Source organism: Pelodiscus sinensis, chromosome 13 (assembly GCF_052426305.1).
Source record: "Pelodiscus sinensis isolate ZL-2025 chromosome 13, ASM5242630v1, whole genome shotgun sequence".
Classification (NCBI taxonomy): domain Eukaryota; kingdom Metazoa; phylum Chordata; order Testudines; family Trionychidae; genus Pelodiscus; species Pelodiscus sinensis.
This window is the reverse complement of record NC_143064.1, coordinates 3,780,653-3,807,368: the sequence shown is the minus strand read 5'-3', so window position 1 is coordinate 3,807,368 and position 26,716 is coordinate 3,780,653. Positions and strand designations below refer to the sequence as shown.

The 26,716-nt window shown below is 51.5% G+C and overlaps 1 protein-coding gene across 11 annotated transcripts in view; it reads left to right on the top strand.

Moving 5' to 3' along the window:
* The window catches only part of MBNL3 (muscleblind like splicing regulator 3), a 125,139-nt gene that overhangs the window by 12,641 nt on the left and 85,782 nt on the right, over nucleotides 1–26,716 (top strand). The window contains exon 1 of one of the 11 annotated variants that reach the window (XM_089781799.1): nucleotides 10,992–11,468. The exons of 8 other annotated variants lie outside the window; for them this stretch is intronic. The gene's annotated coding sequence lies outside the window, so the exon portion shown is untranslated. Of the gene's footprint in view, nucleotides 1–10,991; nucleotides 11,469–11,496; nucleotides 11,518–11,573; nucleotides 12,017–26,716 lie in introns of those variants that run through there. 2 more of the 11 variants (XM_089781800.1, XM_089781801.1) reach the window with 2 other exon arrangements.

Genomic DNA, 26,716 nt, shown 5'->3' with positions numbered 1-26,716 from the left:
TTTTTAGCACTCATTTAATTGGGCTTTGACGCCGTGTCTGTGTTCCCATATAAAAATTGCATCTTATAGGGATCCCTGACTAGCGCCACGTCAGAGGGACGCTCTCATCTTACACTTCGTCTCTTTATTAAATAGAGCCCTGCGCGGATACAAAAGGTCATATCCGCACCCGTCCTTGCAAAAATGAGCCAGAGATATCCGTGGATACAAAGCAGATATCCGCGGATTTGCAGGGCTCTGTTTATTAATGCCCCTTTGTAACTTTGCAGCAGGGATGGTGCCATGCTATGTGACGCTATTTTCCTGATGAAAAGGGTACGAGAAGTACTTTTAAAACCCCATTTGGGTCAGCGTCACAGCTGGCCTGAGTAGGTAGGGCACTATTGACTTGATGGAACTACGTTGATTTGCCTCTGTTGAGGATGTGGCCTTTGTCTTATCTTTTAACCTTCCAAAATACCAAGCAAAAGCTGGTTTAAAGGATTGATTGAACACATAGAGGCTCTGAACCGAAGCGCAGTGAAAATTCTATTTGGTTCGGTGGGCACTTCATCCCGCACTGCCCGGTTCCTATGTCACGTACCTACATTCTCTTTTTTTAAGATTATGCATATTTTAAGAAAGAGCTGATCTGAAAAATTTGCTCTGCAACAGATACTGAAAGAGTTCATCGCATGGCGCTCCTATGCAGTGTCCCTCTTAAGATTTTCCAACTGTGAGCAGAGTGAGTTTTGGCTTGTGCACCAATATTGAGGTCATGTGTGCTGGTTCGGATGAGTGCCACCGTGGCACCCACGATATTAAAATACACGTTCCCGGCTGCTGGAGCAGAACCCCCCCTCCCCTGGCCATGCAGCATGTTCCGTTCTCGGCTGGTCCTGTTCCTAGCCCCAGCCCACGTGGCAGCCACGGCCACTGGAGCAGTCTCCTGCCCTGACCCCAGCAGCTCCCTCACCACGCCATCTCAGCCACCCCCGCCCACCGGAGCAGCCACCAGAGTGGTGCTGTGAGGCTCTCCAGAGGAGGTGGGCAGCGGGAGAATTTTGCGTGTGCGGCTATGCAGCCGCTCACCTTAGCGGGAACTGTGCTCCTATGTACAGTTTACTTAGTAATGCAGATTTTAGTCCCTCCCTCCCTTTCCCGGTAATCATTAGTGAGAACTAGGTCTGAGAACTGCTTGGCTTCTTGCCATATATTATTATTGTGTGGAAGTTTATCAGCTATCCTGTCTTCTCAGAACCAGAGCAAATGACGTCTCACTGGTTAGATAGATAACTCGGTGGTTCGTTGATAATTCCACTGCTTTTGTATTATATGATCACAGTGCCCAGGAGTCCCAGTCAAGGGCCAATCCGCATGGTGCTAGGCACTGTACAAACACAGAACAAGATGGTCTCTGCCCCAAGGAGATTACAATGTAAGTGTGAGGCAAGATGGAGCCAACCAGCCCGAGGAGTACAAGGAAACAGTGAGGGATATTGGTCTGTGTGTCGGACAGTGGTTTCGCATACTGTTGGCCCCACTGTTGCTAAGGTGTCACAGCAAACGAGTTTGAAGGAGGGTTTGGTAAGACAGAGAGGCAGCTCCGCAGAAGTTTGTGGGAACTCTTCCCGACCCTTCTGGGCAGCATGGATGAAGGTGCTTGTTTGAAAATGTAACAAGGGTGGCATCACGCTACTGAATGGTATTTGGTAGGTGTGTGGGGTACCCTGGGAAGGCCTTGACAGTGAAGATAAGCAGTGCCTGACGATGTGATCGAGAAGCGCATGCCACGGGAGGGAGGCCAAGAAGAAAGCTTGTGGTGACAGTCACGAGGGAGGAGAGTAATTGCCACAGCTGCATTGCGAACGAATCGTGCGCAGGTTGAGGCCAGAGGAAGAGATGTCGTAGGAATCCAGGTCTGAGGTGTTTGAAGCCTCATAAGGCGTTACCGCGGTCGCTAGTCACATCGTCCTTTGTGGTCGGGTCAGGTGCTGCGCTGACATCCTGGCTCCAAAGTGGAGACTGAATAACCTTTTGGGGCAGTTGGAACAATGCGAGGCATGCTTTCAGCCACCGTGGATGGGAGACTCCTGACTGTTCAGTGGAGTTTGGTGTCCCGTTACCTGTGCGTGGTGGCAGGAATTTACCTCAGAGGATCTCAAGTGAAAATTCTTGTTTGCTTTTTCTGTCCCAGATGCAGCGGTGAGAAAAATGTCCACAGGATAGTCCCTCCCCCTCTTTCTGTACGCCAGCCTTTAGTCAACAGACTGTGTTTGTACAGTGTGATCAAACGAGAGCCTGGGAGCTCTGGCAGCTGAAGCCGAGTGAGCTTTGACAGGCCTGCGCCGGGGTCCCCATGTGTGCTCTCCGCCCTCAAGCACAGGATTAAGCTCGCAGTGGAAGAACGGGGTCAGGTCTAGACCAAGTAGACTGTGGAATCCAGCCAAAAGCGTTAAGTAAGATTTTTCTGTTACAGCATCCTAGATGTGACGGCTCTGTGGACGAAGCTGGAAAGAGGCTTGACGTCTGTAGGCCGGGCCTGGTTAGAAGGGGGAAAGGATGGAGAATAGCTTCCGCCCACCTAAAGGAAAGAGGATTTAAGGAGAACTGCCGGCATGTGGCCCTGCTTTCACAGTTGGACACGGACTGGAATCTCTGGCTTCGCTTGTGAATTCAGAGCCCTCTCAGCCTTCATTGCTGTTACCCCCACGTCCTCCCAAGCACTGTAGCCTCTACTGGCTTTTCTGTTGTTCGCCCGCGCAGCTCTCGGTGCGCTGCTCCTGCTAGAAAGACTCCCCCCCCCCCACCCTCCTGAAGTTCCTGGCTTTTTGGACCAAAGTCTTTCGCGTCAGGCTTGGTCTTCCACCTCTAAAAGGGGGCATTTCCGACCAAAGCTCTGGCTTTCTGTCAGTCCCTGCCCGCCACGAAGACAAACAGGCCGTCAGCTCTGTTGCGGGCCTTTCACGGCACGCAGACTAGAAGCCCTGCCCTGCGCAGGCTTTCACGCCTCAGACCACTTCCAAAAATGTGCCTCTGTTTGCTTTGCCTCCGTGTCCCTCTGCTGCCCGTCTCATGCCAGGACGGCTGCTGGTCCGTGTCAAAGAAGGCGCCTCACGAGAACCAGGAGAATAGAAAAGGAAAAGCTTCAGCACAGAAAGCAAAGCTGTGAAGACGACATTTCTGCTGGGTCTTCATTCTTACCCAGAACCTCTCGTTAGCTTGCCGACGGGCTTTGCTAAGGAGCTCTGGCTCACCCTTGTTCTGTGCGTGGAGAAATCCAGGCACAGAAAGGTGAAAAACTGCTCTCGGCTGCCCCAGGTATCCCATTGTACCGATTGACACCATACGTGCCCACCTTTGTGAAGTGCTTTCGTATCTGGGAGTGGGAGTGCTCTCTAAATGCTGGTCCGTATCAGGTATTTCTTACACGTGTCAGGCCATAAAACTGAATTTTCCATCAAAACGGAATTTTCCATCAAAACTTTTTTTCAACATCTTTTTTTTTTTTTTTTGAGACGCCATGAACATTTTTGCAAAAAATGTCCAGGATGTGTAAACAAACAAAAAGCCCACCCCTGCACACCAGAAAAATGACGTGTCTGTGAAAACAAAAATTCAACAAAATATATGAGGATGGGGGAAGGGACAAATTGCTCTGGCAGCTCCAAGGGTCAAACTTCAGTCCTAGTCTAAGTGGGAAAAATTACCCTGGACTGGATTGGTCCAAATTAATCTCTGCTGTTTCTCTGTTGTAGTGGCCTATGGCATCTATTGACTATGAAATTCTCATTTTAAATCCTTCCAGAGACTGCTTCTATTTAGGGAAAAGATACGATCGGTGCAGCCCCGTCTCTTCAGGTATGCCCCATAAGTCCTCAGTGCGGTTTGTCCGATGAAAGGCATTGAGGGGGTGAGATGGGGTGGATGGATAGAGCTGGTGCGGCGGCGGTCTTTCAGTTCAAGCATTCCCGCTCGTTCAGTAGTGCTGGTTGCCAGGGCAGTTCACACCAAGCGGTTTGTGGTTTTTATACTTACGAAATAGCGCAGATGCTGTGGTAGTAGCCCCTCGCTCTGGGCCTCTCCGCCATGAGACTGCTGAGAACAAAGGGCTCCAGCTCTCATTTTAGTCCCTAAACTCATTTTCAGTTGTGACAAGAGCTAGCGTTGAAACTTAGGATCCCCTGGAACAGCAGCGGGCAATCATTTTGGAAGTGGGGCCACTTGACACATTTCTGAAGTAGTCCTGGCCATCCTGGAAGGGGCAGGGCTTCTCGCAGAAGGAGATGGGACCAGGAGACTTCCCGTGCTCCCCCACCCACTGACCCTGATGGTTCTGGGGGCGGGGGAGCACGTGAAGTCTTTGCCTCCTGTTCCCTGGTGGCTAGAGAGAACCACCAGCTATTTTGAACAGCTGGTGGTTCCCTCTAGGTGTCGTGCGCTCCTGGCGGTGGGAGGAGACTTTGTATTGGGCTGGAGAGTGGCAGGGCGGCTGCAGGACAGACTAGCCGGCTTGGTGGGCTGGATCCAACCTGCGGACACTTTCCCACCCCGGCCCTAAAAAGTAAAATGTAGTTAATTACCCCTTCTCCCGCCACTCTCCCTTATAAAACCTTATAGTCAGTTTCATTTTAACAAAGACACAGTACATTCAGTGAGACAGGTTTTGCTAGTAGATGATGCTGTCTTTCTTTAGATCCCCAAATCCACAAGTGTTCAGATACTCACAGCAATCCCCTTGCAGCTGTCACCCATTGCACTGATCATACCACTGAGCTCACTTGCGTGCCCTCCGGTGCACCCCATCCTCTTGTCTTGCAGGGCCAGAAGCTCTGATCTCCCCCAGCCAAGACACAGAGTTGGGGTAACAGCTCCCCAACAGTGTAACCAGGCATTGATAACAGCTCAGCTCTGAGAGCACTCAGTTACAGCGACTTGACCGCACCCAGGAGCGCAGCCCTAGATAAGGACCAACCCCTCCCCAATAAATCCATCTTACTCCATTTAAAAATTGTACACAGAGCAAGCTCATAAAGTTTTCTCTCTTTATCAATGAAAGAGAGAGACGCACAGCTGTTCCCTTCCACCCCCGGTAACAGTTATTTACACTGGGTTTAATGATACACAAAAGTGTTTTTACTAAGTATAAAACGTAGGGTTTAAGTGGTTGCAAGTGAAAACAGACCGATCAAAGTAAGTTACTAAGCAAAAATAAAACAAAACATGCCAGCTAAGCCTAATACATGAGAAGCTGTTACAAACTATCTCCCCCTAGTTCTTATTTCATGTACGATTCTGCACAAGACAGAACTGATCTTTTTTCTGAACTAGGTCTAACAGCTTCTCCCCTCGTTACTGTTCTTTGTTTCCAAGTCTCTTCATGTGTCCTCTTGTGGAGAGGAGCAGTTTCAGAAGCCAGCTGAAGACAATTATTATTTGCTCATCCTCCCGTAAAGATAATTTTCTCAGGGCAGGGAGTCTTTGTCCTATTTCCCTCCATCCCTGTGGTGAAACACTAAATTCCGGATGGATTCCAGCACCAGGTAACCATGTCACCTGTCTCTGTAGGACCAACCACAGTTTGGGCTTATGGGAAAAACAAAACCACTCACGGATCGTTGTCTTGAGCGCTGGGCCATTAAGTTACTTAAGTACCCAAATGGCTTTCACTAGACGACCTAGTAATAAGCAGGTTTACATTTTGTATGTTTTACTTCACACAGAAGAAGGAGACATGCACACAAATAGAATATACACATGTAGGGAATCACAAGTTCTTGATACGTTACTTGCCCTCTTTTGCATAAAGCATAATTGACTTATGCATATTCATATTCAGACACATTTCCATAAAAATATGGGGACATAGGGTCACAACTGTACCTGCAACATCTCTTCAGCTGAGTGCCTAACCTTCCAATAAGGCTCCAGTATGGCCTGGGATGAATGCAGTAAAAGTAATATTTTTATTTTCCATTTCAGTGATGATTTGTATACAGTAGTGTGTGGGGTCCAGTAGGGATCAGGGCCCCATTATGCTCAGAGTTGCATGGACTCCTAGTAAAACAGTCCTTTCTCCTAAGGCCCGGCCTACACTAAAGGGGAAGGTTGAATCAAGATCTGCAACTACAGCTGTGTTAATTACGGAACTGGAGTTGATGTGTCTTAATTTGAGTTTCCTCACTGTCCCTTCAGCGCGAAGCTGATGGAAGCAAATGCTCCTGTTGGCTTCCCTTACTCCTCACAGAAGCAGGAGTACCGGCTGCTGATGAGGGAGTAGGGTGCCCTCTGCGTTCAATTTGGCGGGTCTAGTAAAGACCTTCTAAATCAAACTCCAGAAGATCGATCACAGCAGCATCGATCTTCCCAGGAGTGAAGACATGGCCCAAGAGTTTGCAATCCAAATAGACTCTAGGTCTGTCTGTGTTCTGGATCTAGAGCTGTAATTTCCAGCATGGATAGACATGCTACTCTGGTCAACCTGAAAACTGCTGTGCAGCCCGCAGCAGTGCAAGCAGCAAATGCACACCCTAGATTTCAAGCAGGGTCGTACTTGGCTTAGTTACTCACACAGCTCCAGCCATACTTCTGTTGTTAGTGAGCTGTCGTGAGCATGTCTCCTGGAGCTGCTGAGGTCCAGCATAGACGTACGCAAAGGGTGGGAAGAAGTTAATATGATATTAACCCTCGTGACAGGCAGGGAGTAGAGGAGGTGATCGACTGTGTGGTTTACCCCAGGCCTCTCACACAGCGTTTGAGATGGAGCAAGGAATCAGGCCCAGATCTGGGAAGTGCTGTTCTTGGGCCTAAACTGTAAGACCAGCCTTCCTCCTCCTTGGAGAAACCAGAGCCTGAGGCTGCCAGCCAGCGTGTGTTTTTCTGGCTGCTCCATGGCCGGCTCGTTGGGTGGTGAAGATGAGCGACCCCCCACCGGAAGAAAGGCGATTAAAATGTGTCTCCACTGCCCTTTCCTCCTCCGGGTCCCGGGGAGCTATTTTACACCCTGCCCTTCCCCGCCCGCCAGCCCCTTTTAGGAAAGCATTTATATCTGCCAAGGCTTCCCCAGGCGCCGGACAGATACAGTAGCAAGGGACCGTCAGCGCTGGGAGGTGCTGGATGACCTCAGGTGCCAAACGGGTCAGAGAGAGGGGGGCAGACTTAGCACTTCACAGGATTGTGTCCTGAACGTGAGGCAGTCCCCGTAGTCAAAAATTTTGGATGCTCCGAAGGTGAGTGGATGCCCTGTCTGGTTTCACAGTGTCGGCTCCTTCCTTTGGACTGACACGCGGCTGGGGGAGCCAGGCCTGGCCTGGCTTTCCAGCATGATGGTGGCTATTAGAAGAAGAGGACAGAGGCAGAGACTCAGCGATTGGCTGGACAGAGCAGGGTGTGGTGAGGGTGAACTCTGGCTTCTGTTCCCAGCTCTGCTGTGGACTCTCGTGTTCGATTACTTCACCTCCACTTCCCCATTTGTGAGGAGAGCAGGGAAACTGGAACTCCCTGGCAGTCGCCCCAGGAAGGTTTTGGTTCCGTAATGTTTGTGAAACGCGGTGAGAGTCGAGGGCGGAGGATGCTGTACAAGCACTAAATGTTCATTTCCTGGCCCTTGTCAGCCGCTGGATTCTACAGGGGGCAGATTATATTGCCCTGGCGGCGGCGCTGTCCCAGGGCGCAGGAATGCACCCATTTTACACCCCACATCGGGCCATGATTGCAAGGCCTGCACCTTGAAAAGAACAGCTGATGTCAGACCCCTGGCCGGTCTGGGTTTGCAAAGGCACATACTTGTGGGCACACTACGATCTGCACGCACAGGTGGTACAACCCAGCACTTGCATTGACATAAGAACATCGGAACGGCCACACTGGGTCAGACCAAAGGTGCATCTAGCCCAGTGTCCTGTGACAGTGACCAATGCCAGGTGCCCCAGAGGGAATGAACAAAACGGGAAACCATCAAGTGATCCCTCCTCTGTCACCCATTCCCAGCTTCTGTCAAACAGAGGCTAGGGACACCATTCCTACGCATCCTGGCTAATAGCCATTGATGGGTTTAACTTCTATGAATTTAACTAGCTCTTTTTGGAACCCTGTTAAAGTCCTGCCCTTCACAACAGCCTCCGGCAAGGAGTTCCACAGGTTGACTGTGAAGAAATACTTCCTTTTGTTTGTTTTAACCTGTTTCTCATTACAATCACATGCACCTAATATTTGCATGCCCAGCTATTAGAATCTACCCCACCTCTTCAGAGGTTAGGGCAAAGGTCCTTGTGCACGAGTAGGCCGAATGCTTCTGGAAGTCTGGCTTTATGGTGGATCACGCTAGCAGTATTTGTAGAGAACGTTTCCTTTGCAAATTGCTCTGCTGTTTTTATTATTGTCTTTGCTCTCTTCCTTATTCAACACACTGAGAAAAATGTTCGCTGGACTTTTTGGCCATACATCAAGATTTTGGGCTGACACTCGTGACAGCCCAGGATAGATCGAATAATCTGGCTCCCGACAGCAAGATGCATGGGCGTTAGTGGTGAGGAAAACAGAAACCGAGAAAATGCAAGGAAAAAATGTAACGCGTGCAAGTTAAAACTTGTGCAACTGCCCCTTCTGCTGCAGATAAAGCAAGGTCTCCCTGACCTTGGCAGCGGTTCAGGGCTGTCTTTGCATAAGAATGAATTGTGCTTAATATACTGGAGGAATTGTTCAGAAACAAACATGCTTCTCTTTAGCTGCAGGGATGCTATCTCCTTGTTCCCGTTCTTGTTACAATATCAAACATCCATATGGATTGTGAATGGCTCCAGGGACACGTCATTCACCTCGAGAGTTTCCAGGGCTCTGAGTGTCCCTGTTTCCAATCTTGGGGTGCTGGGTCCTCCTTGCTGAGCTTTTCTGGCGTGTTGGCAGAGCTCCCGTGTGTGATGTTTGTGCCCAGCCATCATATGATCTGTGTCCTTTATAATCAGGCCTCTGTGTGTTAGTTTTTGTCTGATAACAGCAGGGCTGTTCTCCAGGTAGCTGGAGGGAACGAGGAGGAGACCTGCACAGCAGCTCAGGGTCCGTATCCCCCCCAACAGTGCCCTGACATCACTCCTCGGGCAGCCGGTCTCTCACAAGTTACCGTGCTCGGCTCTGATTTTGCAGCCCTTATGCAGATAGCTCCTAGAGGTCAACGGGATTCGCTGTGAGAATCAGATTTGCAGGCTTTGACTCCAGTTGCCATCTGCTGTGTAGACATACCCTAACAGATTTATGTGGGCATAATCATTTGTGGGTAAAAACCAGTACATGTTTAAGAGCAGGTTAGCTAGACATCTATCAGAGATCGTTTAGACCAGTGTTTCTTAAACTTTTTAAGACTGAGGAACACCAAACAATTTTTTTTTATGGGGCACACCAGGGATTTTTTTGTTAAGGAAAAAAAAAAAGGAGGCAGCCATTTTGAATTATTCTCTTCTCTCCTTGGCATATCTCTGACTGCCAGTGTGCCACGGAAAACACTTTAAGAAATGCTGGTGTAGATGGTGCTGGGTCCTGCCGTGAGGGCAGGGGACTGGACTCGACCTCTCGAGGTCCCTTCCAGTTCTAGTGTTGTATGATTCTATGTAGATTAGATTATATTGCACTACTGTGGACGTTTTTGTCAGACATAGTTTTTACCCACAAAAACTTATGCCCAAATAAGCATGATGCTGATGTTGTTGTATGACTTTTTGGGACCATGAAGATGTTTAGTTAGCAATGTCTGTGCCGGCGGGTTTGTAATAGTAACAGCAACATCATTGTGGAACGTTTTCCGAGAGTTCAGGGTTCATTGGGTTAATGGTCCGTAGTGGAAGGCCTCCCATGGGGCGGGAGGTGGGAAGGTGGTCTGTAAAATTTTAACAGTTTGAAAAGGGGCCCGGTGCATGTTGGGAAAGGTTGGGAACCACTCGCAGCTCTAGCGCTTGTCTGCAGGGTCATTATTCATTTTTTAAATTGAGACTCTCTCTTGAGCATAAGGTTCAAACGGAGAGCGCCGCTTTGGGTTAATATGAAGGACTGGGAATGGGTTGGGAGGTGGCTGTTCCCATCCCCATCTCTCTCAAAGGAAAAACAATTGCCCGACTTCGGAGAGCAACCACGTGGTTGTGCCAGGCAGCGTCTCCGTTTCCAACGGGGGCTGCTTAGAGGGAGGGAATGCAAGATGCAAGCAGTGACTAAGGCTATTTCAAGAGGGACTTTTTGTCACTCTTGTGCATGTCACTGCTGCAGAGACACCCGCTTGCCCTACGGCGCAGTCAGCCACAGTCCAAATAAAGGACGTGATTTTTCTAGGCATGGCCAAGGCCCCAAGGAAGGCAAAGATTACAGTATGGACAAAGTGAGAACGTGGGTCCCTTATTCTTCTCCAGGTGACTCACCGTCCCTGCCTCTTGAACGGCTGATATTTGTCTCTGTTCCTTTCTGCTTCTGGCCTCTGGTGTCCCTCCCGCCTGCACCAAAGGGGGATTCTTTCCCTGGGTGCTGTTGCATCATAACCCTCGATAATCCCTTAGGTTGAAGAAAGAACCAACTCCTAGCATGCACCAGTTCCCAGAAAGCTGTCTGCCACCCCACACTGCTGCATCTGTATCAGCAGCATGGGACGGCAGCCGACTCCCTGAGAGCCGTCGGTGGGAGCCGGTACTGCGGAGCCCATGGCACAGCCAGCTCCCCAGGAACAGGGCTGGGAGCTGGCTCCCAGCATGTACTGGCTGCCGGCCCCGCCCCAAGGAGCCGGCTGCCATGTGCGCTCCACAGTACAAGCTTTATACTGCAGAGCCCGCAGCGTGGAACCACTAGGATTTGTAACGGTTCCCTAATTAACTGCTTTTGAGCATCCCTAATTAACTCCTGGGCTGGTATCCTTCAAGCCGGGGTGGGATGAGGCATGTCCCACCCCAGGGCAGTCCCGTTCCCAGCCTGAGTGAGGCGTGAGGATGTTGGGGTGCCGTCCTTCCCCCCCCCCCCCAGCTAGGGACGAAATAACGGGGAAAGCAGTGGAGGCGCTCGCCGTTAGCTGTTCAGTTGCTTCTGTTCCCTGAAATTCCCTCATCTGAGCTTCTGTCCTGGCTCCTGTATTAACCATCTCCTAGCCTCCCCTATCTGTGCTGGCCAGCCGGGCTGTTCCCTGTGCAGGCGGCCATCTTGACTGCCTCAGACCTCCTTGCTGTCACCTCGGCTCACATCCCTGCCCACGTCCAAGGACTCTGAGTTCTGGCGCCGAACATAAGGGGACGTGCCTTGCCAGCCCGTCTTCTGCAGACACCCCGTCCGGCCCCTCCTCCGACCGTGCACGGTCTGGGGTCAAATAGCAGCGCTAAAGGCTCACTGTGTCAGGTGCCAGCTGTCTTCTTCCTGAATCCGATGCCTGGAACAGCTTGCTTCCTGCTCTCTGTGAGCCCTGTAGACCTAACTTCGCTCCGTTCCTTTTGTTCCTTACCCTTCGGAGGGCTGCCTTCTTCTGGGAGGTCGGGTTTGTGTTTTCATTTCACGGCTTGATCCTGCCTCTCTTCTCAGGTCGAGTAGCATTTTCGTCCCTGGGGCAGATTCTCAGCTGGGGTGATTTAATAGAGCTATGACAATTTACCCTCTCCTGCACTGTGATACTCCCCGGAAGCTATCCCCTCTCTCCCTTTGGTGCCAATCAAATCTCCAGCTGGTTCACTACCACTTCACGGGCTGCTCCTTCCCCGCTCGGTAAAGCACCTTGAGCCTCTCTTTGACTGTCTGGGAGTTAACGGATGCCAGGCAGAGTCCTTCGTCCAGTTGGCTTTCCTTACTTTTGCAGCCTTTCCTTATTTCCGGTGGGCTATCCTGTTGGAACTGGAATCCCCATGAACCCACAAAAGCAGAGACATTCCCAGTTCCTGAAAGCTACTAAACACGTAGGGTGGGACTGCGTTTGGCTAGGGAGAGAGCCCAGTCTACCCGTTAGTGGCAGGGACTGGCCGACAGGCTCCTACGGAATATTCCCACCTTTGCCTTTAACGTCTCTCCAGGCTCATCCACTGGTCAGGTTTGTATATGAATTGCTCATGCGAGCTATGTGTTTAATTGATCAGTGTTTTAATGAAGAGGTTGCAGATTGTTCAGGGAAATTGCCCTCCTGGATTCTGTGGAATGCCAAGTATGTGTGGTGTTATGACTGTGTTAGAGCGAGCTGGTCTAGCTGTAGCTTGCCACGCTCCAGGTGGCATTGCCAACCCGTGTGACTGTGTGGACGTTGAATCTCTTTGGTACTGGGTACTGGTGCTTTGCCGCGCCTAGGGATCTGAAGGACTAGTCGACAGCGTTTGTCTCCTCCTAGCTGCCTCTATCAGAAAGAGGCCGGGCGGGAGGAAGGGTGGGAGTGGGGTGGGGGGGCATTTCAAAGCAGCAGGGGGTACTTCAAAGTGTCCGCATGCTGAATGTGGCGTTTCAAAGCGGCAGCGCCGCATGGAGCCCAGGGCCAGCGGGGGCGTCCCTGGCTGATCCCGGGCTCTACGGTGCGCTTTCGCCTTTTGGAGTGGATCAGCAGCCCTAGGACTGTTGCTTCAAAGGCAGAGGCGCCCTCTCGACTATTCGATTAGTCAGTTACTTGCAATTTAACATCCCTAGCCCCGCCAGGCAACCTAGGCAACTAGCGTGCCAATGCAACGAGCTCTTACTGTTATCCTTGCCGCCGGAATCCACTCCCCGTCCTCGCAGCTCTCCCGCGGCGAGCATTGGGAATCAAAAGGAGCGTGCCTTTTGGGCCACGCCTCCCAGCCCCCGCCCCACCAAAACCAGCTTCTTGGCCTCTCCTCCAAAGTCATCTGCAGCTTCTCTTTGAGGAATGCCCTGTGATTGCTGTGCTTTTCCCAGGCCTGGCTCTCAGCTTTGTGGGCATCCCAGGAAACATCTGCCTTGGCCATTGATCCCCAAGCCGCCATACCTGAGTGCTCCAGCAACTCCTACCCCCGGCAGCACAGTGGCGGCTACGTATCCTGCTCTAATGCCGCCTCTGGCAGAGAAATACAAGTGTCAGTCCCCGTCATGCCGGCACGATGCATCTGTCAATCCCTGGGGATTAAAATCCCTTCCTTTTTATTTGAAATGTGCATAATGCTCGTTTTCTTACCACTTTAACACCCTCTGTCATGGTGTGGCAGGTACTTCATTATTTGTTTAAAAAACTAGGACCCCTACATTTTGATGCCATAACCTCCCCTTTCATGCTGTCCTCCCCTCCCCCCCCATTTAATGAGCTTTTTTGGCTAATAGCCACCCGACTTCTAGTATAATCCCTATGGCTTTTATTACAGCTGCCATTTAAGGCTTTCCCTAGGTACCACTTTACTGTTCTTTGTGTTGGACCTTTGACTTTCTGGCTGCTGATTTCACTCAGAAGTTCATTGTTGCTGAAAATAAACATCCAAGACCAAACTTTAAAGGTTCCTAGCCCCGTCGGCTCTTCAGGGCCCACTTCTAAAAAGCATTCTGCTTCCAAAAATAAAATCCAGTGACATACGGTGCTTTGTCACTGAGACTTGTTAGTTTCCCAGCACGCATTTACCCAGAACACCTCTTTGCATTGAAATCAGAGCAAGTGCATGAGCCTCCCTCTGGAAAAAACGTCCGTCGACATGGCAGGCAGTTGTAAGAAGCCAAGTTCCCACTCCTGGATTTGTGCTGTGTATGTCCATATTTTAGTGCACGTTTAGTAAATAATTTGGTCTTCACACATAGCAGCATTTCCAAACAATTTCCTTTATATTTTACTTGATTCTTTTCCTCTTCAAAAACAAATAATAATAATTAGACTAGCTAATTTGAATAGCAAAATACGACTAGGTTGAGGTATCAGAGTAATAGGATTTTTTAGATGACCAGCTAAATTGTTTTGTAGGATACTGTGTCTGCATGCGTATAGCCCGGACGCGTGCTAATGGTGTCCAGGTGACACATTGCTGAGCTGTGTTTATAACGAGGGATGTTAAAAAGCAGTTAATTAGGTAACCATGTAACTGCTGAAAATCGTAGCAGTTACATGGTTACACACCGCGGGCTCTGCAATATAACTGCAACACAGCTGGCTCCCCGGGACCGGAGCACTAGTTGATTAGGACTTGTACTGCGGGGAACCCAACGTCTCAGCCTGCTGGCTTGAAGGATTGGACAGTTGACGTGCAGCACGTCAGGCGTTCTCTGGCGTGTTGAGGAAGCTTGCTGCAGGCGAACAGGGGAGATTGGACGTAAGTGGTTGCTGTGGCTTTTGGAAGTTTGGAAACTTTTGTGTGACAACTGTGGAAGACAAGAAGAAAATGGATATCTACCAAGGCCTCCAGGTCTGCTGTGAATGATTCAGAGGCGTTACGGGGAATACGAAGGGTTTTCAGTTCCTAGAATCTTGAGGCGCCCACCTGGCGAACAGGTGTAGATTAACGATCTGCTGGGTGTGTCAGCAAGCACATGGAAACAGAAGAGGCTGAAATGTTGCTTCCGGCCGGCTTCCGACATGCCTCGATTTCCCTTTCCCTTGTAGTGCTGCCTCCCTGGCCACGCGAATCAGCCTGGGGCAGGGTGGTCTCGTTTGGCCTGGAAAGGGGCGTTGAAGCTGGCGCAGTGACTCAGTTCAGAGCCACTTCTGAGTCCGTATCCCAGCACCACGTCCCTTCAGCAGGGGAAGGTCTGCGTCACCGTGGAAACGAGAATGAGTGGCCGGGCCTGGCTTCCCTTGGTAGCCTGTCGAATTAATAGATGGGTTGGGAGGCAAATGTTTTCTCTCTCCGCTAGAACGGGAATGGCTGTGGGGCATGAAAGAGGGGCGCGTCGCTGGGACTTATACAGCCCTTGTCTTAGGGCCGAGCGCCTCCCAGTCCCTGAGCGTGGACTTGATCCGCCCAGCAACTTGGCAATGCCATATAGTGACTTGCCCATGGTCACCCCGGAGGCAGGAATTGCGTCTCAGTCTTGTATCTAGCCACTAGACCGTCTGTCCCATGCCCAGAGCCCTTCCTCCTTGGTCCAGCACCCGTGGGATCAGACTGGTCCCAAACGAGGGGGGTCCCCTGTCATTGGCCTCCCAATTTCTCCCTACTGCCGGCTCCTTCCAACTTGCTCCTGGCCCACTGCCCTTGGCTTGGGCTCCGGCACCTGCCACCGGCCCAGCTGGGACTCCCTGGGGCCAGATCTTCCTAGCTACTGTTGACTCCACTGCCGGGGCTGGAGGTCCCGCCGTGGCTCCCCCCACCCCACCGAACTTCTGCTGAGTCACTTGCCCCTCTGCTGCCAGAGCTCCCTGTCCCTGAGCTCTGTGGTCCTGTCGGACCACGAACGGTGCTGGACCAGAGTCCCAGTTTAGGGAGGTACAATCTATGTTTTGAGTAAAGTTATCTCCAGGTTTGAGTCTTTGAGGCTCGGGGGCCCTCCGTGGAGCTCCTCTGGATTTATACAGGTGTAAATGAAGGAAGAATGGGTCATTTCTCTGTCGCTGAGAATTCACAAGTTGCGGTTTCCATGTACCGTAAGAACCAGAGGAGGAAGTCGGGTCCTGGCATGTTGGGCGTGGCAGCTATTTTCCCATCCTTGCAGGCACCAGGAGAGATCTCCCTTTGCTCCGGGACAGGGCGAGGAGGGCTGGTCAGCTGTGCTGCTGCAGGCTGCTGGCCTTCTGTACGTGCTGCAATGTGTGTGCCGGGGTGGCCAAATGTAGTGACCTGCTGATCTGCGATATTTAGAAGTTCGAGAGCCATAGCACAGCTGATGGGGCTGGAGGCTTCAGCCCAGATCCTGCTGAAGCCTTGATCCCTGGCGGGTGCACCCCATGGGGTTGAGACCCTGAGCCCCCTCCCTCCCTGCTGAGCAGAAGCCTCTACCCCACCACCCCGCTGCAAGGCAGAGATCCCACGCTGCTCCCCCCCAGTCTGGTAGGTGGAGAATGCGGGCGAGGTGGGGTGCTCCGTGAGCCACACTTGAACGATAAAAAAGCCGTATGTAGCTTATGAGCAGTAGTGTGGTATATGGCATTAGCCCTCTGGGTTATTGTGAGGTTTGGGTCTGCCTGGTGCCATTGTTTGTTTAATCTGGACGCTTTTACCAAGAATTTTGGCTTTTTTCCCTCTAGGGAATGTATGTTCCCTCGGTCGCACAAATCCACTGCAGGGTTTGCTTTGCACCTTCCCGGTGGTGGCATGGGCCTGGGGTGAGGTGGCCTCCGTCCGTGCCTAATGTTTTCTGAGTCCTGAATGCGTCCGTATACATAGCGTTTGGGTCCCTCTGTGTGCTTCGGTTTTGTGCATTTCCCATGGAGCATTGTAGGGGCTCCTTCAGTTCGTGCGCGTGACTCCTCGCTTGTGCTTCATCCTGTAGCGAGGGAGGATTTGAATGTGGCAAAAAGACTTTCGAGAGGTGCCCCAAGGGATGGGGAGTGTGACACCCTGGGCCAAAGAGATGGGTCTGGGATAGCAGGGTTGTTGACTGATGATCTGTATCTCTACCAGCCAGTTCGCGGCCCAGTTGCTTACTGCTTATCCGAAAGCTCACTACAAAAGAATGTTGAAGAGACAAACTCTTTGTGTTTGGCTCTGAATTGTTCAGCCTGGGAAGAACTGAAACCCGTTTCCAAATCCCTGTCTTCTCCTGCAAAGGGATTGCATGCAGCTGTTTGCTTACCGCACAAGCTACCTAATAACCCTCTACCGCGTGTGCAGACGTTTTCAGTAGATGCACCCTGAAAAGATACAGGGCTAAGTGGATCGCTGTTATGAATCCATTGACGACAAGCTGGGGTCACTTTGGCTCGAGGGTTGTTATTGAAAGGTTAGTTTCCTGAATGCCACACCTCTTCTGAAGGGACGTGCTGTCTCTGAGTCGGGGAAAGCCTGCACTGGGCCGGCTGGCTGCACGTCCAACGGGGCTGTGTTTCTGTCAAACTGTTCCATCAGGCGAGGGACGAGAGGCACTAACACCACCTTTGTCATGAGAGCAGAGTCTTTTTGTTCAGGGCCCTGCACAACACCAAGAGGAACTCCCGATACGCTGCAGCATACTTCCAGCGGCAGCCGCAGGAGGGGAATTTCGGTATTCCAAGAGTCCACAGTGGGGGGTTATTTTGAAATAACGGGCCGCTTCTTTAGGAATCTGTCGTCCTTCTTTCCTTGGAGAATAACGCTCATTTTGAAATAGGTATTTCAAAATAAGGTTAGTGTGGATGCTCCGGTGCCGCCAGAATCATTCAAACTAATTACTTTCCAGTGCATCCTGGGGCTCTAAGTCATGTTAGTTGTACTAGCGCACAGTCAACCTGTGGAACTCCTTGCCAGAGGATGCAGTGAAGGCTTTAACAGGGTTCAAAAAAGAGCTAGATAGATTCATGGAGGTCAGGTCCATCAATGGCTATTGGCCAGGATGGGTAGGAATGGTGTCCCTGGCCTCTGTTTGTCTGGAAGTGGGTGACGAGAGGGATCACGTGAGGATTTCCTGTTGTGTTCCCTCCCTCTAGGGCATCTGGCATTGGCCACTGTTGGCAGACAGGACACTGGGCTGGAAGGACCTTTGGTCTGACTAGTCTGGCCGTTCTTATGTTCTTATCCACATTCACAGAGCCTGCCTTGGACTAATTTCGAGGCTTCCCCACAATGGGGGGACACACTTTCGATTTTGTAATTTCCGGAATTATTACATCGATTTTGGTTAATGCGGAAGTTTCCTAGTGTAGACAGGCTCCCAGAGGGAAGATGCTGTTACAGGGAAAGGTTCTTCCCAGCCCTACTCCCCATTCACCCACCCTCCTTTCCCAACTCGGACACTGTGTAGCTTCCATGCCGAGCTTCTGTGGTCTCTTGCAGAGGGGCCATAACCGGCAGTTTTAGGGACCTCGGAAATCTTTGCCCTCAAATCTCCTCTCTCCCCATATCGTAAAGGTATTCTCCCTCCTGCAGGGCCAGCTGCAAAGAGGTCCCCCCATTTCAGTAGTCTCTTCTGTGAGTCATGAAGCCCGATCTTCCTCTGAAACCCTTTCTGCTGCCGGAGAAGCGTGTTCAAGGACTCCACTCCAAACACGCCCTGCATGGGAAAAGCCGGTGGGGGTTTCTCGCCACGCTCGAGCACGGAGCAGGGATAATCCTATTATGCGGGGTACAGCCACTTGACCCTGTTTCCTGGGATTACGGGGGTGTGGGCGTAGGTCTTTTCCGCCCTGGCTGTGAGTTTGGGCAAACAGTCCGAGTTGTGTGCCTGAAACACTGCGCAGGGGAATGATGGGATGGGATGGGATAGGTGGTCAGAAGGAGGTGGGGAGTGGCTGCGGGGGGGGGGGGGCGCTTGGGAAGCTGTGCAGGGCATCATCTGCACCTGTTCCCACTAGCTGGGTAGCCACATCGCCCTTACTCCTGCTCTGCCCCGGAAGCCGAGACTTTGCAGAGCCTACGCCTGACACACAGCATGTGGGCACTCGGAGGGGGATCCTACTTGGGTGTAAGCTCCTTCCAGCGACTTGGGAGCAATTGGGAGGCCGTTTAATTGCCTGATCAGCAAACGCATCCCCCGGCACAGCCCTGACTTGAATCATCCCCTTGTGGAGGATTGCTCCTCATGTGAGGAGGGGGCTCGAGTCAAGGAAGCCCTCAGAATCTGCACCCTTTGGGTGCATCTACGCTGCACCCTTAGCTCGAAATAAGCTACGCCGTTTGAGCTATGCAAATTGCATAGCTGATTTCGAGTTAATTTCAAAATAGATTATTTTGAAATAGAGCGCTATTCCGACACATCCCTTAATCCTTGTGAAACGAGCTTGACAGGGACATCGGAATAGCGTGCTCGTTATTTCGAAAGCTATTTAGAAATACCGGGCGTGCTACCAAGAGGTGGAAAACGCTATTTCGGGATACTAGAAGTATCCAGAAGTATCCCAAAATAGTGCCGCTGTCTAGACACACCCTTTGGGGACATGTCAAAGCAGTTGAGTGCAGGAAGCTCTTTCGGGGAAGGAATGAAAACATTGGTCTGTCTTGTCTGTCTTGTGATAAACCTATTCAGCTGACTGTGAGGAAATTCTGTCAAAACAGCCCAAAGAGTTGTAGTTACATCCTCTGCGTCTGCCCAAATAGTGCAGATATTCTCAAACTTTTGCACTGTGGCCCCTCTCACACAGCAAGCCTTTCAGTGTGTACCAAGATTCCCTGTAAGCTGTGCGCTTGTAAATTTCCTATGGGTGGTGCACATCCACACATGCCTGGTGCACATAAAATTATTCCACACATAGATTAAAAACGTTCACTTATGGGTGGAAAAGATTTAGAGGGAACACTGCTGTGGAGTGCTCCCCCCCCCCCCCCCCCATAAATTAAAAACACTTTTTTTATTGTAACGCCATTATAAATGTTGGCTGCACTTGACCCCTGCATGTAAAAAATGTTGACCCTCTGAGAAGTCACAGCCTCCAGCTTGAGAACCTCTGAAATAGTGGCTCCAGCACACCAGCGGATTCTGGGGTCTCTTTTTTTAAAAAAGTACAGTTATCAAATGGGAACTTTTGTGTAATATTCAGGCTTTTAAAATAGCTGCTCTTGCTCGACAGCTGCTGATCTTGTATCTGTGAAAATATCTGAGAGAAGATTCATGTCTGCTGAATCTGTGGGGGAAGGTAATTTTTTCCAGCTAATGTACTGAGCATTGCTAGGCAGGAAGGTGAGGTGGGTGCAGGAGAAGCTGCGACCGTCGGGCTGGCCAGGCCGTTGGATCGGTCTGCAATACGGAGTCCTGGATTTGTGAGCCAACAGAGATCTGTCCAACTTTTACACCCCGCAGCTCCTTACAGAGCTGCAAGCACCTAGGAGTCACTTCCACTACACAGCAAAGAGCCACAGCAACATGACAGTAGAGGAGAGGTTGTGTGGTCGGCGCCCTGGGCTGTCCTGTCCCTGTGGCTGTGAATTGAAACAAGTCCTGAGTATTTGCATTTTTTTGTAAGGTGGGAAAATAAATTTACCGGGTGGGTTTTTTTTTTCTGCATTTGTGTTAACCCTCCCTCCCCCCATTTTGGTGCATCCTTAGGCTCCACAGCTGCCGCCCTTCCAGCAGAGGGGGGTGAGGACTGCACGTTCTCCTTCGGTCCTGTCAGTACCTCTATAATCCTTAGAAGGTCATGTGGATGAGTGGCATGTTGAGCCATTTCTTGCAACTCCAGCTTGGCTGGGGCAGTGGTGGGAAGCCTGCAGGCCACCAGGGTTCTGTATGTGGCCCACGAGACGCGGGGTTCGCCGCTGCTCACACGCAGGGTGGCCAAATTCCGCTGGTTTCCATCCTCTTTTTTTTTTTTCCCGTCTGTCATTTCTGAAGTGACAGGCGCGTAAAGCCAGGGCAGAGGATGGCACTCGCCATTGGCTGTGCAAACCGTGCACTCCCTCTTCATCCAATCACAGCGCTGCTATGGTTCACTCGGCACCGCCCCCCTCTCCCCCCGCAAATTCTAGATCCGTGGGCGCAGTGAGCAAAACGACCCGGGAGAAAACTGTCGCCACGTACACAGCCAGGGGCTCGCAATTTTGAAAGCAGCTACCTCAATGGGAGGCATACGTCTGCCTGCAAAACAGGCCGCTCCATGCTCTAGTACAGGGCTGGACAAGATGCGGCCTAGGAACTGGATCTGACCTGCCTACCGCTTTGATCCGGCCCAGGGACTGCATAGGCTGCTATTTATATCCTGCTGCCCAGACCACCAAATTTCCAGGCAGCGGCTCAGGCTGTAGGATCCAATTTAAATGACTCCTGGCTGCCAGTCACAGCACTACCCCGGCAGGAGCCAGGGCTGCGGGCCCTTTAAATTGCCGCGGCAACCCCGGACGGCTGCCAGGCAAGGCGGTAGCGGCAGGGCCAGGACCCATGAGCCCTTTGCCGTGTTTTGACGTCAAAACCTCTGGCCCCAGACAACTCTGGGGGGAGGCTAGTCCCAAGACCCGCCCCTTCTGCTCCAAGCCCCGCCTCTTCAGGGGTGTGGAGCTGGCCCGTGAGCACGTACCAAAATTCATGACATCTCCCTCCTTTCCTGGCAAATATTATTGCCCACTCTGCATTAGTGACTGTTCACACTCAAATGTGGAGTTTGCCCTCCAAATGCCTGTTGTGTACACACTATTTGGGGGAGCACATTTGTAAATAGATCTGTATGCTGCGAATGAGGCTTTTTCTGCTCCGATATTTTATTTCTCCTTCGCATGCCGAAAGCTGGGGGTAGATTTAACTCTCTGGCACGCAGCGAGGTCTGGGGCGATTCGTAGCCGCAACATCTGTGCTTAGACCCGAACGGACCCTCTCCACGCAGGTCCAGGGCGGAGACATTGCAGGGCTGTTCCTTTTTAGCTGAGCTGAAGACCAGAAGAGGTTTTTTCTTCTTTCGAGCTGCTAAGGTCCACCTTAAATTAAGTAAACCGTTCCCCGAGGGAACACGTGCCCAGGTACACAATGTTCGTCAAGGAAATATTCCAAGTGTCGAGCAAGGTGTTTGCTTTCGCAGAATAAAGACTTGGGTTCAAATAGATTTTTCCTTTTAAATCAGAAACAAAAAGTCTCCGGGAGGTGATGGAAAATAAACTGACCTCCTTGGTCTACAGCCCTTTCTTTCCACAGATGAAGAGTGGGAGCCAGCTGTTGGCACCATTCCTTACTAGGCCCAGGAAAAGATGGTGTTAATGCTCCTGGCATAGTGCTCTTGTCTGCCACCGGAAACTATGGCAGGGTGGGCAAAAGAGCCGCTGCAGGCTGGATGTACCTGCCAAGTGGGTTGATCTGGCCTGCAGAGGCTTTGCCACCTCCCTGTCCCCAGGTCAGTCGGGGCCTAGGGATGTGAGAGCATGTGGCGCGTAGTCAATCCATGGCGGCTGACTCAGGGCGGGTGCAGGGTGGGAGGAGACTTCACACGCTTCCCTCGCCCCCAAGCCCTGGTTATGCTTTCATCTGTTTTTAAAGTCCCTATCCCGATGAAGCATTTACACGGAGATTCCATTTAGTTTGGAAACGGTTCAGCTCTCGTTTCAGGCTGTGACTGGAAAGTTTGATTGTTCTAAAATGTGAAAGGAGAGGAGGAGTCCGCGAGCATCAAGGTTCTGGTTTATACCTGGTAGAAAATGATAAAATATCACCCCTGACTTGTCTAAAAGCCAGGAGGGAACTGGGCAAGCTCACTGCTTATTTATTTAGATTTAGCGTTTTTAAAAGAACAGCCATACAAAAGCTCTGCTGGAAGCTGGCGTCCAATAGCAACATCAGTGATTCAACAATGTGACCATTTACTGGAATCAACAAAAGACGAGACAGTAGAACTGGGAATTTTGTCAATTTTTAAAAGCATTGCTCCTCTCTCCACCCAGCTCAGACTCCATCCCCGTCTGATTGCTTTGGGCCAAACGCTCGGGGAAGGGAAACCCACACAATTGGTCTAAGAGGATTGATGTCTAAAGCAGAGTCGGGATTTGGGTACTATGCCCTTGTGTTGCACTTAAAGCTGTTGATGCATGTTGGGCAAGATTGGGGATTAAATATGCTTGCACAGTGGACCCCACAGTGTGTGTGTTGTGTTGTGTTTGTTTGAAAACTGTGTACAGATGTGATCACCTAATTTAAACTAAGGGGCGGTGCCCCCTGCTCGCTACACTCACCAGCCCCCCTCTCTGGGGGTAGGCAGCCCTGGCTTCCCCCCCGGCCACCAGGGAGGGCCAGGCTGAGGTGTGGTAGGCCCTGCTGCTGAGACCGCCAAGGCCAGGCCAGCCCCGGCTCTCCACCCCCCCCAACCCGGCCATAGCTGGCCCTGCTTCCTCTTTCCGGCTGCCGAGGGTCTCTCCCTCCAGCTGCTGGGGGGCAAGAATTGCCTCTTTGGGGCCTTGAAGGCCCCGCGCTCTTCCCCCAGCCCTACCCCGCCCCCCGCCAGTGTAGGATTGCCAGGTGTCCGGTATTGACCCGGACAGTCCGGTATTTTCGCCTCCTGTCTGATAAAAAAAAAAAAAATTCAGAAAATACTGGACACTTAAAATGTCTGGTATTTTCTGATTATTTTTTTTCCTGGCCAGGAGGTGAAAATACTGGACACCTGGCAACCCTAGTGTCTGGGCCCAGGCCCAACCCCTGGTCCGTTGTCCCCCCGCCCCCGGACCCCAAGCTTACCTGGTACCGCAAGGAAGCTGCGTTCTGGCTTGAACAAGAACACAAAATGGCCGCTGGCAAAAAGCCTAAAGACCAAGGGGAAGCAATGCCTTCCCTGGGTCCTAATGCTCAACTCTCCCTGTTCTAACTCGGCGCTCACTGTGAAAGGGGCCATGCTGTTTTAATGCTGTTTTATTATTTTATTTAATTTTTTTTTTTTTTTTTTTTTTTTGCACAACAACTTTGGTCTCCCCCTGCCTTTTTTTTTTTTAACAGAATGTTTTCCCCGTTGTTTTTTTTTTAATTTTATTTTTTTTCGGGGGGGGGGGGGGATGTTTGGTATTTTTGGTTCAACCATCTAGCAACCCTAAGCCGGTCCTGGTTCTTCAGACCCCTTGACCTTGCTTCTTCCCCCTCCCCCTGCCAGCTGTCAGTGAGAGGGGCCAGACCGAAGCCTCTCAAGGCTTGGTTCTCTCCCCAGCTGCCGGGAGGGGACAGGCCAAAGCCATGCTCTTCCCCCCCTCCTAGAGGCCGAAGCCACCCTGGCCCTTGCTCCCCCACCCCGCCCCTACCTCTTTGTCCCCCTCCCCTAGCCACCCGGGAAGGGACCGAGGCCTGGTTGTGACCGGCTCTCTACTCCGAGCCCCCCGGCGGTTGGGCTGAGGCCATGACGGGGGAGGTCTTGCAGCTCCCGTCCCACCCCCCAGAGGTCCAGGGAAGGCCACATGGCTTCCTCCCCTCCCTCCCCCCCCCCCCCCCTCCGGAGCTCTGGGGAGCCTGGGAAGACCACATGGCTGCTGCCCGGCTCCTGCTCACCACCCCAAGTGCCAGGTAAGGGAGGGAGGGAGGAGGCAGGGTGGTTGAAGGGGGAGGGGCTGCGGGAGGCAGAGTGACGTGAGGACGTCACTGTGTTGTCCCATAAGAAAAACTTTTTTATATAGGAAGAGAGATTTTGGCATTGCAAACTGTTCAGAAAAGGGCAACAGAATGAGTAGGGGGTTTGGAATGGCTGCCATATGAGGAGAGAGTAATGAAACTAAGACTTGTCAGCTTTAGAAAAGAGGAGACTAAAGGAGGATATGATAGCGGTCGATACAGTCATGACTGGTGTGGAGAAAGTAAATAAGGAAAAGTTATTTACTCTTTTTCATGACACAAGACCTAGGGGTCAACAAATGAAATTAATAAGTAGCAGGTGTAAAACAAACAAAAGGAAGTATTTCTTCACAGCACACACAGCCAACCTGTGGAACTCCTTGCCAGAGGATGTTGTGAAGAACAAGGCTTTTAACAGGGTTCAAAAAAGAACTATGTAAATCCATGGAGGTTAGGTCCATCAATGGTTATTAGCCAGGATGGGTGGGAATGGGTGTCCCTAGCCTCTGTTGTCACATCTTGATGATTCTCTGTTCTGTTCATTCCCTCTGGGGCTTCTGGCAATGGCCTCTGTCGGACCTTTGCTGTGACCCAGTCTGGCCATTCTTATGTTTCATTTCCTAAAGCTTTACCGTGTTTTCTTTCTCCTAGTGGGTGTTTTTCTGTTGAGAGTAAATCACAACACTCCTGGTTTTTAGGGCCCGCAGTTAGAATAAAAGGCCTTTTTTACTTGTAAGCTGAGCCAATGTGACCTGGAAATCACTGAGATGCAAGAAATGAGGAACCCCCGCCATGCCATTTTACTGAGTCCTCTTCAGAGCCGAACCGCCCTTGAAATAGTATCATTGATAGAATCTGGTTGAATCAACCCTGTCACAAAAAGGCCTCTCCGTCAGGCGTGTGTGCATGGTTCCCTGAAAGGGATCGCTGATAGGGAACGGAGCAGCAATTCGACCATGGAGCAAGTTAGGGATGTAAACTCCTGTTTCACATCCTAGAGCAAGCGTGTTCCTGCTCTATTCTCTGTCCTTGCGTTACCTCAGATGGCCAGAGCGCACTAACTCTACCGGAGGCTGACGTCAGTGGCAGCAAAACTGAGGCCTTTGATTTCCGCAGCGAGCCCACAGCCTCCTGTCTTACAGTCAGTGGCGACCCCTTGCTGGGGCAGGCGTTGCGTTCTGTGGTGGTAGGTTCCCGAAGGAGGAAAGGCCTGCTTGCCCCCTCCTCCCTGCTTCTCAGTAGACAGTCGCTGGCCGCTCGCCCTTTGCCCAGCCGTGCGGCTGCTCCTTTCTGCTGACGTTCAGTCGACGTTGGGGCTCTGCGGTCCCGTTGGGTAGCTCAGGACCCTAAGTTCTGCCAGACAGACCTGGCATGATTGCAGCAGCCCCGGGCCAGTTCAAACGGCAGCTGCTCCCCCTTTACGGAGCGTCACGTTAACACAACCAGTATTTTATGACTCTCTTTTCTAACTTCATTCTACTGAGGGGGTTTTTGGCTGGGGCGGGGCAGGAGTTTTGTCCCTCATATTTGAAACGGGCAGAAGGAAGAGTCGGTACCAAATATGTGGTATTATGCAGAGCCGGGGAAATGTGGAAACTGTTGTAAGCAAACCGTGTGCTGCTGAGAATTCAAATATGGGGGAAGGGCTGTATTTGCATATTGGGGTGGGTTATAGGCAACCCACAGGCCAGACACGATTCACCAGGGTGAGCCTTGCAAGGTTAGCTCGGCTTTCTTAACCTGCAGTTACAGCCACTCGCAGCTCCCATTGGCTGTGGCTCGCCATTCCTGGCCAATAGGAGCTGCAGCAAGCCATGGCCCGGCCCATGCCACTTCCTGCTGCTCCTGTTGGCCGGAAATGGCAAACGGCGGCCAACGGGACCTGTGAGCGGCCATGCCCGTGGGGGCGCAGGTAATTTAGGTGTCTGGTGGCCTGCCGGAGGCTAACCCTGGCAAATCATATCCGGCCCGCAGGCGACTTATTTCCTACCCCGTGTTATACCGTCAGCAGTGGGACTTACTGAACTTTTTTCCCCCTTTGGTTTTATTTGAGTCTCCTGGCACTAGGGATGTAACATCCCAGCTAATCAGTTCGGTTAAACCTTAGGAGTAACCAGTGAAGTGGGATTCCAGGGGGAGACGCTCCAGCTTGGCTGGAGCAGCCCCCAGCCCACGTGGGTGCTGGCTCCTGCCCCCACACCCCACACCCCACACAGAGGGCTGCCAGCAGCAGGAACCGGCAACCCCACGCATGGGAGGTGCTGGGTTCTGCTGCCCCCCATCCCTACCTTGCACCAGTATAAAATCCTCTGTCTGATGTTAAAACATGGGGGTTTAGATTTTTCCCATTGCCGTATGGCAAAAGTGGACAGGGACCTGTATCCTTGGCCCGGGCAATCTGCAACAATCCAACTACTGTGAGAACTGGCAAGCCGTGTTCCCTGTAAGCTGGGCGCTTGGGCAGCCGCTCCGGAGACATTCCGATGCCGCCCCGCTGGTTAGCAGAGCGCCCACAGCCAGGTTTTGTGTTTCTATGGGTGGTGCACGTTGGCACATGCCTCGGTGCACATCAAAATGTATTCCACCCCTGGATGGAAAAACTCTGCATGTGGATGGACATGGTTAGAGGGACACTGCTGGCAAGTGATGTCTGGGCTTACTTGTGGGGAACCCTAACTCCTGCGTCTTTGAGCTGCGATCTTGTAACATCATTCAGGCGTAAGCACGGCTGGGCACTTGGAACTGC